The sequence below is a fragment of the Lagopus muta genome, chromosome 1 (assembly GCF_023343835.1).
Source record: "Lagopus muta isolate bLagMut1 chromosome 1, bLagMut1 primary, whole genome shotgun sequence".
In the NCBI taxonomy this organism is placed as follows: domain Eukaryota; kingdom Metazoa; phylum Chordata; class Aves; order Galliformes; family Phasianidae; genus Lagopus; species Lagopus muta.
The window spans coordinates 70,400,421-70,414,507 of record NC_064433.1 but is presented as its reverse complement, the minus strand read 5'-3'; the positions used below and the strand labels follow the sequence as shown (position 1 = coordinate 70,414,507).

Genomic DNA, 14,087 nt, shown 5'->3' with positions numbered 1-14,087 from the left:
CCATGTGAGTAAAATGTAGCCCGGCATGGCCCTTTTTTGACTTAAGTACAGCTCTTCACCTACTGGAGCAAAGGCTCATCTGTCCCCCTATCTACTATGCACCACATGGAGTCAAGACCACCCACTGATGGTGACTCAGTCACTATAATCCTAACCACATTCTTCCCTTGAAAGTCCAGAAACTAGTGTTTTCTATTACAGCTCCAGGAACTTTACAATGTTCAGCACAGCATTTAAAGCACTTTCACCAAAAGCAGTTAAAAAGTGGGATCTTTCTCCATCTCTGCAGATACCTTTTCACTTCAATGTACAATAAGCTAGGAGCAGCAAAAGCGAGAAAAAAAGTAATACTATGGCTAATAAAAGCAAAAAAAAAATCCAAGTTTCAATAGGCACTCAGCATTCCTTTCCAAACTGTATGCCTATTACATTGTTCCTAGAATTATTAACAACTGATGCATCCTAAGAGGCAGATGTGCAGATCTTTAGGAAAAAACTTCAAAGCACGTGCTTCTTAAAGAGGAACCTGCCAAATTTTAGGTTTCAAGATTCAGGCATTCTTACACTGTTCCCTCTGCAAAAGAAACAAAAAAAAACCCTAAACCAAACCAAAATAAAAAAGTTCCCACAATAACTTTAAAAATATATAAATTGCTACAAAAGTCCTATTTATTTCCATGGAAATGACAACGGATACAAAGAACACATAACACTGACAGAGAAAATTACCAGCTACAAAACTGTTTTTCAACATAGTCACAGATGAGCTGATCTGGACACTCTTCATTTCATGATCTGACAGCTGTGCGTGGATGTCTGGAACATGGCTTGTCTTCCACGTTGCTGTCACCAGCGCTGAAAGGCACCACCCGCTGCCTCACTGCGCTCACATCCACTGTTTGGTCTCCATAAATGTTAAGCAAGCATCAGTGAATATCAATGGATGGCCATTTTTTTTCTGCATGGAGGAATTCAACAACACAGCTTTGCTTTATATGCACTTCCATGTCAGACATCAGACATCATTTTTCAGACTGCCCCTCTGCTGCCATCTGCCACATGGTAACAAAATTTAATGGGACAGTGGTAGGATCGCTCAACCTCTGCTGCCATATCATCAGCATCTGCCTCTGCTGTTGTGGGCCAATATAATAAAAGATGAGGCATTACTTTCAGAGCAGCCTTCATTAAAAATTGTGTTTTTGTCATCCCCCTATAAATCAAATATGGCTGAGGGGATTTTGCTTACATTTTTTTACTTATATAAAATCAGCTAAGAGACTGGGCTAATGTTATGTTTGAAAACAAAGATACAGTTAAAAAAAACCCAAACCATTCTGGAATTACAAAATTAAAAAACAATCATTAATTTGACTTTGAGGTATTTGTAGTGGATGAAAAAAAGAAAAATCAACCAAACGGGTAAGACTTAATTTCACAGACGTTACCATGGGCATACTGACATCAGAAGAAGCAAGCCTAAAGCAACACATCTCTCTTTCTGCTTTTCTTACCAATGCTTGCACTCCAGCATGACACCATTACTTTGATTCAAAAGACCAAGCGGTAAAATAGGCAAAGAGAGAGGGCAGAGGAATGGGAAGAAGTGGCTGGCTCTCAAGCGCTGAAAGTTTGCTCAGCAGGCCTAGGTGCAGGAGGCAGAGGGAACCAGCTGCCTGGATAACTAGCCTGGAGAGGCTCACTTCAAAACTTCGTATCTTTGTAGTAAATGAGAGGAAGCTGGTGTGCCTGGCTGTACAGAAGGAAAAGAAAATGACTCAGCTCCAGTCAGAGGGTCAAACATTCTCAGAAAAGGGTAAAATTTAGCCTACAGTTTACCTACCACAGTAACAGATCAACCATAACACTGTTTCTCTCTGTGCCTTTACCCTAGAGAGATTTCCAGCCTACACACTGAACCTTTGGAGAGATACAGCAAGTGAAAGGAGATTTGTTCGGTCTGGCTGGACCTGCAGTGTATGTAAGAGGACAGAAGGAGACCTATTACCGCAGCCTACCCCCTCTGCTCAGCCAGAGCCATTCCAGCTAGGCATATGTGCAATGCTGTTAACATGTGGTGGAGGTCCCACTGCAAATGCTGCTGCAGCCAGTCCAGAGAGAGATGCATCTGAAGAGACCAGCTGCTTGCAGCCTCCTCGGTACGCCAGTGAAGGCTGAATCTTACAGCACAATATAGCCTTCTGTGTTTTATGGGAGATGTTATTTCCCTGAGACATTTACTTTGCAGTGTCCTGTATCTTTGTGGCAGGGCCAGCAATCTGCCGCACTGCTGTGACAACAGGTGGGACAGCTCCTTCAAAACACGAATAGACCTGCCAAAATAGGGATGCCTGCCAAGCTTAGTACATACACGCTACGTTCAAAGGTTATGAACCTATCTCTAAAACCACTGATCCAAAAGCTACATGGGTTACAGTTGTGCTTTGCTTTCATTACAAAATTCTCCAATCATGGAAAGAATTCTGAGTTTTACTACAAACTCTGAAAACAGGCCAAAGTTGAAGAAGACGTTCCCTAAGGGTTGTAATCCTTCAGAGGATCTGAGGTAGAAGAAAAGAAGCTCTGAGTTAATGCAGGGTTTCACACTTTTAGTGTGGGTAACTCGTGGTTTCACAAGTTCTCCTTGCAAAGGCAGGTGAAGTTCAGTGGTTTCTCTGATATTTTACCAAGAGTGTCTGGGTTCATTTGAACTTGAAACTTAAAGCAGAATCCAGTAGCTGCAATCTTAAACATGGTAAGACAAAGATTAAGAAAATAAACATCTGCATGAGCTCCTGGGAAATGAATACACTAGTTTTACCTGCTGAGACTCAGGAAACTAAAAGTTTCCACACACTGCTTTCACTTAGGGAAAACATTAGGGAGGTACGATGGAGGCATGCTTGCATGACGTTTTTTACTTATCAAAGTAAGGAACCTGAGAATAGACTACACAGTACTTGTTAACTTTCCTTCTCACTACTTTTCTTGCAACTGCTCATGTATTTCTGGAAGTTAAGCAGTGCTGTCCCCACAGGAAAATCTGCTGTATTACAGCCTCTCCTCCCCCCCTTCTCCCCCCCACCCCAAGGCTACCAACACCTACTCTCAACAAACAGGAGAAAATGAAAGAGAAGTTGGTGCTAGCCCTTAAAGTTAGCCCTAAACAGTTAAAAAGGCCAAAGAGTCACACTGAAGCAGTATTTCTCTTAAAACAGCACTTTTCACCTGTCTCCTCTACATCTGCAAGCTTTCAGAGCTGATAAAACAAACGATTTGGAGTCACTTCCAGTACCTCCATGAGGTCAATCATAGTAGCTCATGACACTGTGAATCTCTGTGATACTCTGTGACAGCTAGCTGATGCTGAACTTTAAGTAGCCTCAGTCTTGTGGTTGTGCAATAAAAGCCAGAACATAAGCCAGAGAGGCAACAGTGTGGAAGAATACCATTCACATGGTCACCAGTGGTCTACAGCCATATAACACATCAACTTTGTTTTGCCACATGTTAGAATAGGAAAAATCATATCCTGTAGGGTGTTTGCAATATAAAAATTAATAAAACAACAGGCAAAAATTTGAAGAAGGATTCAGAAATCATACTGAAAGCAGGTAATGGGTTAAAAAGATAAAGGATCTTAATTATAAAATATTGTATTTCTTTAATACGTTTTAAAAAGTACTGTAAATGTTTTTAGCAGTGAAAAACATTAATACTGCTTAAACTTGATTCTACTGTTATATCCCTACAGAAAGAAAAAAAATTAATTTTTGTCAGCATTGGTTTTTGGTCTTCTTTTGTGAACTATTTCTTTATCATTTTTGAATACTGGAAATTATATATGCTGATTCGAGAAACACGTCACCCAGAATGCTCCTTGTTCTCCAGTTATCCTTCAACACAGCAAAGTTGTAAGAAAATCAACTATTTATAACAAAGTTTTTCAAACAGATCTCTTCAGGAGTCACTACTCCATTCTCACTCATGCTATAGTTGCTGCCTATTTAACTGAGTGAGGCTTTGGAGAAGGGCGGGAAAGTATTTTGCAGACAATCATGAAATATAATGTCTGGTCTTTTTCGGATGCTGTTTTGCATCCATATTTGATATGTTTCCTAGTGGAGGAACTTAGTAGTTACACAGATGAGAGAAACGGATACTGTGGTGAGTATACAAGTGCTGTATTTTTTTACTGTGAAGCTGGATAATATTAAGCTGTAAAAAAAAATCATCTCTAATAAAATGAACTATAACAAGAAGAAACTCCAGAATACTTTCTTGTTCATGTAAAAAGCAGTGGATTTACCATTACAACCAATCTTTCCCTTTATCACTTTCTCTTCATCATTTATGTAAAACCAGTTGCCGTGACAGCTTAAACAATTGTTTTAATAATGCAGTGTCCCCCTATATTTTAAATACTGCAGGCTCCTGAGAAAAATCTACTCCTCAACTCCAAAGACATAAAATGCAGCAAAAAAAGGAAGTCAACAACAAAAAAACAAAAAAAAAAAACACAAGACATGAGATACCTGTACAGTGAACGCATTTTGCATGGAAGTGGTGTTTCTGGTCCACAACTCCAAACACAAGCTTACTGCTTATTATAAGCTTTACTACACTTCCTACTACTCCCCATGGTGTACCAATCAAAACCAATCAAAATTGTGCCTGTTAACTTTGCTACAACACACATAACTCAATGCACAATGCAGGGGCTGTGATGATATAGTTTTAAATGCTAAGATCTCTGTACAAGGCATCAGTTAAATTCAGGTGTGAGGTAATGATGAAAGGTTCATGAAGTGTCAAGAGAGAGTTGTTTCTGTACATCTGAGCAAGCAGATGTAGACTTCAAACCAGTCTACACAGATGAGGTAAAGGAGATGTGTCTTTGCAGGAAGAGATTTTCATAAGATAAGAAACAGTCCTAAAGATTACTCGCAGTTGTAGAGACAAGAAAGAATACAGGTCAGTGAAGAAAAAAAAAACAACTGGTGGGAAATTATGAGAAGGAAATTGTGAACACCTCGGTTCATTGGAGTGAAATGCTAACTGTATAAATTCTGTACGCATGTTCTTCAGATATGGACTTCTGTGTGCTTTGTGCTGGCCTGGAGAGACTGCTTCGTATTCTACAAGGTTACACAGCTCACTAACAGTTAATAGAGAATGTATAAAAGAGAACAACTACACATTGTCAAGGGAGATGAAATTAAATATCCCAGCAGACATTCCTGTTCATATGACATTCTGGCCAACAGGCTTCTTTGTATACTGAAGTGATAACAACACAGTTTTCTTATTAATGTTAGTTCAGTGGGAATTCAACTCAATAAATATTTCAAATTAGCAATTTCTTTCAGCAATTTTGGGATGGCAGCATAACATCTGTATCTGTCTCTCTGTAAAGCAACAACAGATAGCTTAAACTTCAAGTTTGCCTCCCTGCAACATTAGGCATTGCACTACTAATGCAGAGCTAGGTTATCATTCTCCTTCTAACCTTAATGAGTTTTAAGTTATCTGAGTGGGGTTCAAACTAACAAGAATGGGTAGCAGCAGCAGCAGCATAGCCACTGCATGGTGTGTGCAAGGGACTGTACTATCTGCCTTAGGAACTGATCCCTCACACTGCTAACATGCAGACAGCTTCTGGGACCCAGACTGGCTAGCTAGACTTTGGTTTGGTTAAGTTTTGCTAAGACACATTTTTGGCACAGACTTCAACCTAGTTCTTACTTGTGCGACAGTGAATCCACTGAAAAACTGTGCTTGGACTACCAGAATGATTTGATTAGTGGCACAGCATGACTGGATTAGCAGCTGATACACTGTGTTAACTCAAGTTTCAAGTCTCTCGCCACTTCTCTATTGCATTACCCATTTAAATGTCAGTAGCACTTGTTCTTCAAATCAGGCTCCTGAAACCAATGGACTGGCTGACTCAAGTGAAAAGCACTACTCAACAAAATTAGAGGGCTTTGTGGGTGACTGAATTGAGTTACCAGTAACAGCCAAGTTGGGTCTCCAGTTAACTATCTCTTCAGTGCAGACAGATCCTTATTGCACAGATGCAGATTCAGAGTACATAAGATTTTTAATATTCCTTTTTTCCCCCCCATAAAGTACTTATTTTCTTAACTACACTGATGAATGTGTAATTAACACCATGTTTCTAAGTTTACAGAGCAGACTGGGTTTTAAAGATATTTTGAAGCCTACACAGTGCATAATCTATTCCTTTAACTTTTCAAAGGTTCCTTCTGATACATCACATGTTTCTGAGTAGGAATCACGTACAAATTACTTGGGTTAGAATTGCTACTCTCATGAGTTTTATGTTCAAATTTTCAGTTTCTTATTTCTTCGCAATAGTGAAAGAGTTAATCTCACATCTAAATGGGAGTTTGCCCTTAATAAGAAAGCATTAAAGCAAGCCAAGAATAATAATCTAAATGAAGGCCATTCTTTTGCCTTTTGTCAATATTTTCATAGCGACAAACAGATCAAACACATGATATTTTTTAAGGCTTGTATTTTTTCCCTCTTTGTAAATCATAAATGCTTTGGTATATTTAATTTCAAAATGAGCTCCCTGGAGATTAGGCTAACATGATGGATTAAAAAACCTTCAGAAACTATTACATTTTAGATGGAAAAATACACAAAATGTTCGTTTGCTGCTTCCCCCAGCTCATTTGCTGGCTGTTTCTCTTTCTCCTACACCTAAAAGAACCAAGCTGTCTGCATTAATCAGAAAAGTTTCATAGTCTTGCTCTCAGACTTCAAAATGCTTTAGCACTTTTTTTCTAATTAAATTAAAGATTTAAGACTATATTCAGAGGAAAGTACTCAAGAGCCCAAATATTTTCTGTGCTACACTGATTTGGCATATTCATGTGGGAAGAGGTAGAAAACTCACTCCTGCGCTATGAATTCAGGCCTTGAAAAGCACAGGGAATGCTCGCATCTTGTGACAGTCTGCACAAGTACTACTTGAAATGTTTTTGAAGATCCAAGAGCTTGTTACTCATAAATTTTCACTTGTTTTAAACAGCCTTTCTTAACAAAGATAGAAGACACTTCTCACTGAGCTGCATTTGTAAGACTTGACTAACTCATCCATGCAAAAGCGTAAGGACAAAAGCATAAGGACAACAGTCCAGGCATGGAAAATATTAATCTTGCTTGTCAGAGGGGATTTATTTGGTGGACTTGAAAGTCCTTTCTCCTATCCTTCTGTCCTTATCATTGCACACCACCGGATGGCTCCTGAATGATCAGTATAGCTCTTAACAAAAGGGAGCTGGGAAAGGCTTTTTCCCCCACTAGGTAAGTTCCTTCCCTGGAAAAGGCTTTTGTATAAACTGTGAACTCCGGTCCAATTGCAGATGGAAGTGAAGGAAGTGGTGGCAATGAGACAGCCCAGAAGTCTGCCTGGACAGAGTGACTACCAAAGCCTCAATCCAGACAGGGAACCTGGGTGGGACCACCTCCTCTTTCATGCAACAGAGAACAATTTTAAAAATAGAAGCAAAAGTGATAGGACAAGCTTCTTTTTGAAGAGTCATCCAGCTGGCCTTGAGCAGCAGTAATGCTTACTAGCATGAGACAAGCTCATACAGAAGAGCCAATGAGGAGGCCTTGTGATCACCCCTTTCCTGTGTGATGTGAGCACAGCCAGCACCGAGTCAAAGTCAAAGTGTGTCCTCTGGAAACTGCTGCAGTGGTAAGGACAGAGACAAACCACTGGCAAATGGCACCCAAGGTTTTAATGGATTTCTCAGAGAAACAAAAGTCTCAGAGAAACAAAAGCTTCAAAAGTTTATGAATTTCAGCTTTAGCAAGGACACAGTTTTGAGTACTTACCATAAATGTAAAACAATTGAAGTGTTTTGTTGTTTTGGTTTTTTTTGCTGTGTTTATTTTGGAACTGGCTATTTTTAAGGTCACAGTCCCTGCTAAGGGAGGAAACTGTATCTCTAGGGTATTGGGAATTAAACAGAGGAAAGAAAAAGGCACAGAGAAAGTAGCTGCCTTTACACAGAGAGCTCAAATGTTTTGTTTCCTTCCTTGTTCGGTCTGTAGTAAAACAGAAAAAAGAACTTTACAGTAAACACTGAATCATGCATTTAAAAAAAAAAATTCTGATTTTGACAAGATTTCTTTTTTAACTTTTTCCCTCCTGGAATCCCTTCTGATAAACTGCAGCATAAAGGGACACTATCACTTCTCGACTAATTTCTATCACTTCAAAGGTTAGGCTTACCACTCTCCACCGTGGTGACTTCTGTAATGGGTCAAGCCAATTATCTCATGTAGTGTCCTACTTCGGAGATATGAATAAGGAGGTAAAGAAGGTAGCAAATGTTTCCACAGTCTTGGAAAAGCCAGCCAAGACAGAAATCAGCTACTGCAGAGGGCATGAATTGCACTGACACCACGCTTCTGTGCCAGAAATGAAACTGCTGCTGAAGGAATGGTGCAAGAGAGGAAGGGACTGAGCAAAGAGAGAGGCTGTGAAGACAACCAAGCTAACTACATGGTAGTTAAGTGCAGAACTTTACACCTATCAGCTCTGCCCGAGCTTTAGGAGGTCACAACAGATGTTACCACAACAAAGCTACACTGCATACTTGACAAAAAGAATTCTAGTGTTAGGAGTTAAACTCTGGAGTGTTAGGTGTTAAGTAATGCAAAGCAGGATCAATGCCAGCAGTGATATGAAAATAAGCTTCATAACTTAATTGCTCATTTGCAAAATACCAGTGTTATTTATTTAAGCTACTATGACCTTTTTTCTGATGCACTAGTAATGTAATGTTCATGTGTGGCTGTCAGAAGAGCATCATGATAGAATACTAATACCTTAGATCAGGAGTTGCCCAATTTATTTTGCTGCAGTGGTACCCTTACAGAAATAGAGCTACAGCTCTACCACTGTGCTGCAGAGTAGTACTCACTGTGCTACTACAGCTGTGCCTCACTGAGACAGGGATTACAGATGTTTCCAATTCTAACCCAGGCTCTGTATTTGCATTGGATGCACTTCTCAAATGTCTTTTTCTCATGTGTGAACCACAAGAAATACATCAATATTTTGGAAATCCCTCTTCTTAGCTAGCCTCTGTTCTTCAGCTTGCATCCCAGATTACGGTATGTCAGGTACCCTGTTCCTACTGCCAAGAGCATCACTTTAAGGTTCGTAAGATGCTTTCCATGGCTCTACTTAGACAGATAAAGCACATACAGGCAAGGAACTCCATGTGCACAGCAATTCAGAGGATACATAATGTCCACTAGAGTGAGGTAGGGAACATTGTGACTAATACAAAATCAGAAGGCTAGGAATTGTAGGAAGAAACTCTCATGCCTTAACAATGGTGCAATGCTAGACAAAATCTGTTCTTTACTGCTTTTACAAAAAAGGCAGTAATAAGATGCAATCATTAATCATTAATCAGAAGTCTCTACTTGCTATTTTGGCCCAGTGTGGGTAAAGAACACCAATGAAGCGTAGCAGTTATCAAAACAGGAGATGAAGAGAAATTCTGGAAAAGGGTGAGGTGAGTAGATACTTGCATAAGAGTTCTGCACAGAGGAAAAGTAAGGAAGAATTTATCCAAATGTTTCTTAAATAGAGCTATTTTGCTTAAAGACCTGGGCTCTCTAACTCACACTCAAGCATCTTCTATCTGCATATACTCAATTTATCTTTAGGTGATATCTACATGTTCATATGCAAAATACATACTTGCACCCGACCTTTCAGAGACATAAAAGTGGCATAGCTTTTTCTCTTAATCACCCGTATATATTATGTAATATACTTTAATGTAAGTATGTAAAAATACAGATCAGAACTAGTGTAAAGGGAAAAAAGTTTGACCTCTCCATCCCTTTTAAACACATTAGAAGGCTTTAATATAGTCAAGCTACACTGTTAGCTGTATTAACACAATCAAACCTTCCCTGAGGTGCAAAGGAACTGTGCATGCTAGAATGAGAGACTAGTACACTTAAGAACTAACAGTATTAAAAACCATATGGTTACCATATTAAAAATTAAGCCTTTAAGAGTTCAGGAAGGAGATCAAAAGCCTGTAAAGCATATTTAGATAGTGAATACATAACTATTAGATTTCTGTTGTGGAACCAGCTTTATTTAAAATTTGCTGTATAGCAGCCAATACATAGTTCTGAATGCAATGAGAAACTCCTAAAGCAGATGAAGTTATTCAGTAGAGTTTGACTATAAGACTATTCTTCCTGACATGCAGAGGAATGTAGGCTTACCAAAAAAGATGTAACAGAAACATCAAATAATTAATTCTGAAAGAATGTGGAAAGATACAGAGAGCATTGTGTGTCATTTGACCAAAACCAGAACACAATGCTGAAGTGCTGTGAAGTTTTCTAGAAGTTTAGGATGTGGCAGGATGTTCTAATTAAGTATAACTGTACTGAGCAGTGATGAGGCTGCATCTTGAATAACGTGTTTAGCTTTGGGCCACTCGCTACAAGAAAGACATTGAAGCCCTGGTGTATGACCAGAGAAGAACAACAAAGCTGGAGGGGTCTGGAGCAGAAGCCTTACGAGAAGCACCTCAGGGAACTGGGATTGCTCAGTCTGGAGAAGAGGACGCTCAGGGAAGACGTTATTACTCTCTACAACTACCTGAAAGATTGTAGTAAAGTGGGAGTTGGCCTCTTCTCCCATGTGACTAGCGATAGGACAAGAGGTAACAGCTGTAAGTTGTGTCTGAGGAGGTTCAGGTTGAATATTAGGAAAAATTTCTCAAAAAGTGGTGAGGTATTGGAACAGGCTGCCCACGGAGGTAGGAGTCACCATCCCTGGAGGTTTTCAAGGAAAGGGCAGATGTCGCATTGAGTGACATGGTTTATGGTGACAGGTTGACAGTTGGACCGCATGATGCTAGTGGTGACTTCAACCTTAATGATTCTATGATTCTACACTATCTTTCAGGAATGTGCTGGTTTTTATTCTCCAGTTTTCTGGCAGCATGAACACTGCACAAAATGTAAATGGCTTGTGTTTTTAGCAATGTTTCTTAAAAGTATACTTTAACTATGAAGGAGCAGAAAAAAAATCTGCTCATGTGAAGGACCATGCTCTCAACTCTTAGCGGACTTCGGAGACTGACTTACCAAAATGATTCTGTTTGGAGTCATGGTACTTCTCAGTCTCTCTTATTAGCTCTGAATCATATCTGGAAAGACTACCAATAGGCAGATTCTGGTTTGCATCTTATCAGTGAACCTAAAAGAAAGAAAATAATTTTGTTCAGAATCACTTCTATTCTCCATGTCTCCAGAAACCTAAGAAATGTAAAACTTAAGTAGTGATATATTTGAAAATTCCACTGAGCTGTTAAAGATAACATCCCAACTCATAATTGATTTCATACAAGATGGAAGGCAATTTTAAGATAAGGTCTAATCTACAAGAGCTTTTTAACCATAACATTTAGAGCTCAGGTTATATTCAGGCATAAGTCAGAATCTCACTTATTTTTCTCTTGTAAGATGTTTTTCCAGTGATATGCTGATTACAAAATATATATATATATATGCATATATATATATAAATATTCATTACTTAAAAACCTGGAAAAACATCAATTCCTGAATTCTAGACTCTCACTATAACTATTTCAAACACTCTCCCTTGTGGAAGAAGGTACTCAAGAACAGCATAGCTCATGCACTTTTACACTAACAAGAGGACTGTAAGAAAAGCAAAAATCTGTAGTTTTTTGTGTGAGTTGCGTGAGCATGCAGCACAACAGGCTAAGGCATCAAAATACTTATGCTATACAGTCTTGACACATTAATTGTCCAGTCCACTATTTAATAAAATCTGTATGAGTGAAGAATCTGAGTGAAGAATCTGTATGTGTTGATAACCAAATCGTGAATCCTCTTCTCTCCAAAACACATTAGACTTCATATAAGGAATAAAATATTCTGATGATCTCTGCAACAAGTATGCAATTTACACATTCTGGCTTTCATAAACTGTTTTCTTACTGCTAGAAGATTCAGGCGCAAGTATCTGGAGTAAAGAAATTCTGTTGCATTCCATGCAATAAATCAGCTGGTGGGAAAAAATCACCTACCTTCTACACTATGTCTTGTTAACTAAGAATAATCCCAAACTCCCTTTCAGAACTGTTCAGAGGTTGTATCATAACTGCCCAGAACATTTAATAATACATCACTGATTTGCAAAATCCAATTGTAGAGACAAAAATGTTTGCTATTTATGTAATTACTTCAAACATCCAAGCAAAAATAAACCTGCCCCTATTAGAAAGTTGTTGTGAAGGTAATTTCAGTTTCAGGAAACTGGAACTACACTTGATAAGCAAGGACACACTACAATAATGGTGTTTTCCATCATCTTCAGGTCTGTAAAGGTGCTGGGAAAAACAAACAAAAAATCTTGCTTCAAGGAATAACCCAGTGCCAATATCTACAATGAAAAAAACCTAACCATCTACGAATTAGTTTATGTTCAAATATGGTATCCTCCTTTTTCTGAACTCTCACTTTATACTTCTTCAGAATGTTATACAGAAATGCATTTTCTCATTCTTCCTTTGTGAGAGCTGTTAAAAAAAAAACAAAAAAACAAGGCTGCTGGCAGAAGTGGAATGGAAACCAACAGTGAAAAAGATGTAAATGTCATTGATAAAACATCTTCTAATTAAGAAGCAAAGCACACCCATGAGGGAATCTGATTTGTTTTTTATTACTTTTAAAACTTCACAACTTTCAAATTTCAAATAATAACATGATTACTCTTCTGCTAGGGAAACACAGCTTTTTAACATATCATCAGTGAGGTTGCTGTGTTTTTCATATATTCTATATTCTTTCAATCTTTCCTAAGGTCTTTCCTTACGGACATTAAAGGTACGGCTCATTAAAAATCAGGTGGGACTCGCTGTCTTAAAGGAAGAAGTTTAAATTACACTACACCAGCAAAATGCAATCACTCATATTTCTTTTTCTCATGTTTCTGTGCTCCTACGGACATAAATAGTATTAATAAAATACCCTAAGTAGCAGCTCCTGTTGTTATTCACCAAAATACCTAAAAAAGAAATTTGATGCAGCCCACAATAGCTTCAAATAATTCACAATTAGCCTCACTTTGTCTTTCAAGTCAAAGGAAGTGTATCAGGATCCTGAGTTCTAAGACGCAATTTATTACACGTTTTACTAAGTACTTTCTGTTGCTAGTACTGAATTGGCAAAACACTTTTTATTTCTCAAAGCAGTGCACTGAAAACACACACATGAATTTAAAAAAACGTTGTTCACACAATAAAGATATGTGTGAATTCAGCGTCTCCCCCCATTCAGACACACATCTGTATATTCCTCGGCTGGACTCTGGCAGTTGTTTAGGAACAGTTCTCTCTGCAGGGTGCTTTGCTATGATTTGATTTTTAAGGGAGAAGTGGTATTTAGTCTTGCTAATTACATTTTCCAGAAAGTGCTTCTGACACATTCTTTCCCTCCTCAAAATCATTTTTATGATTATCAGTACAAATTGAGCTCCTAAGAACTGACTGTTTTCTAAAACATACATCAGGTTGAACAGGCCAAAATGGAATCCATTTTCTTTTCTTCATATATTTTTTTTCCTATGATGGACAAAAAATTCTGTAAATCCATATTCCAGACATTGCTCAATTATCTTTTATGAATAGTATTTTTGAAAGATAACGTAGAGTAAAATAAACAACAACTTTCTAAATTATAAATAATAAATTAGAAAAAGATCATCAATACTTGGCTTCCACCATCAAGCCCATCAACTCAAACTGCTTTGTTTCTATAAACAAAGAAGTTTTATTCCACCAGTAATGAGAATCCGGTGTGAGCCTAATCCTTCATACAGAGAGTGTCCTGCCTTTTAACCCAACTCTCAAAGCCAGCTGTGCCCTGGTTACCTCCTTCACATGCCATGTGTCCTACAGCCTCTTAATTACAACTCCTTGCTTTCCCTAGAAATGATGGTGACAGTGTTCACACTGTATTTCGTGTGC

The 14,087-nt window shown here is 38.4% G+C and overlaps 1 long non-coding RNA gene across 7 annotated transcripts in view; it reads right to left on the bottom strand.

The window, feature by feature from the left end:
* LOC125696753 (uncharacterized) overlaps positions 1-14,087 on the bottom strand; it is a 120,757-nt gene that overhangs the window by 30,857 nt on the left and 75,813 nt on the right. For all 7 annotated transcript variants that reach the window (XR_007378510.1, XR_007378511.1, XR_007378509.1 and 4 more), the window contains one exon: positions 11,176-11,287. This is a non-coding gene — a long non-coding RNA (uncharacterized LOC125696753). The remainder of the gene's footprint in view (positions 1-11,175; positions 11,288-14,087) is intronic.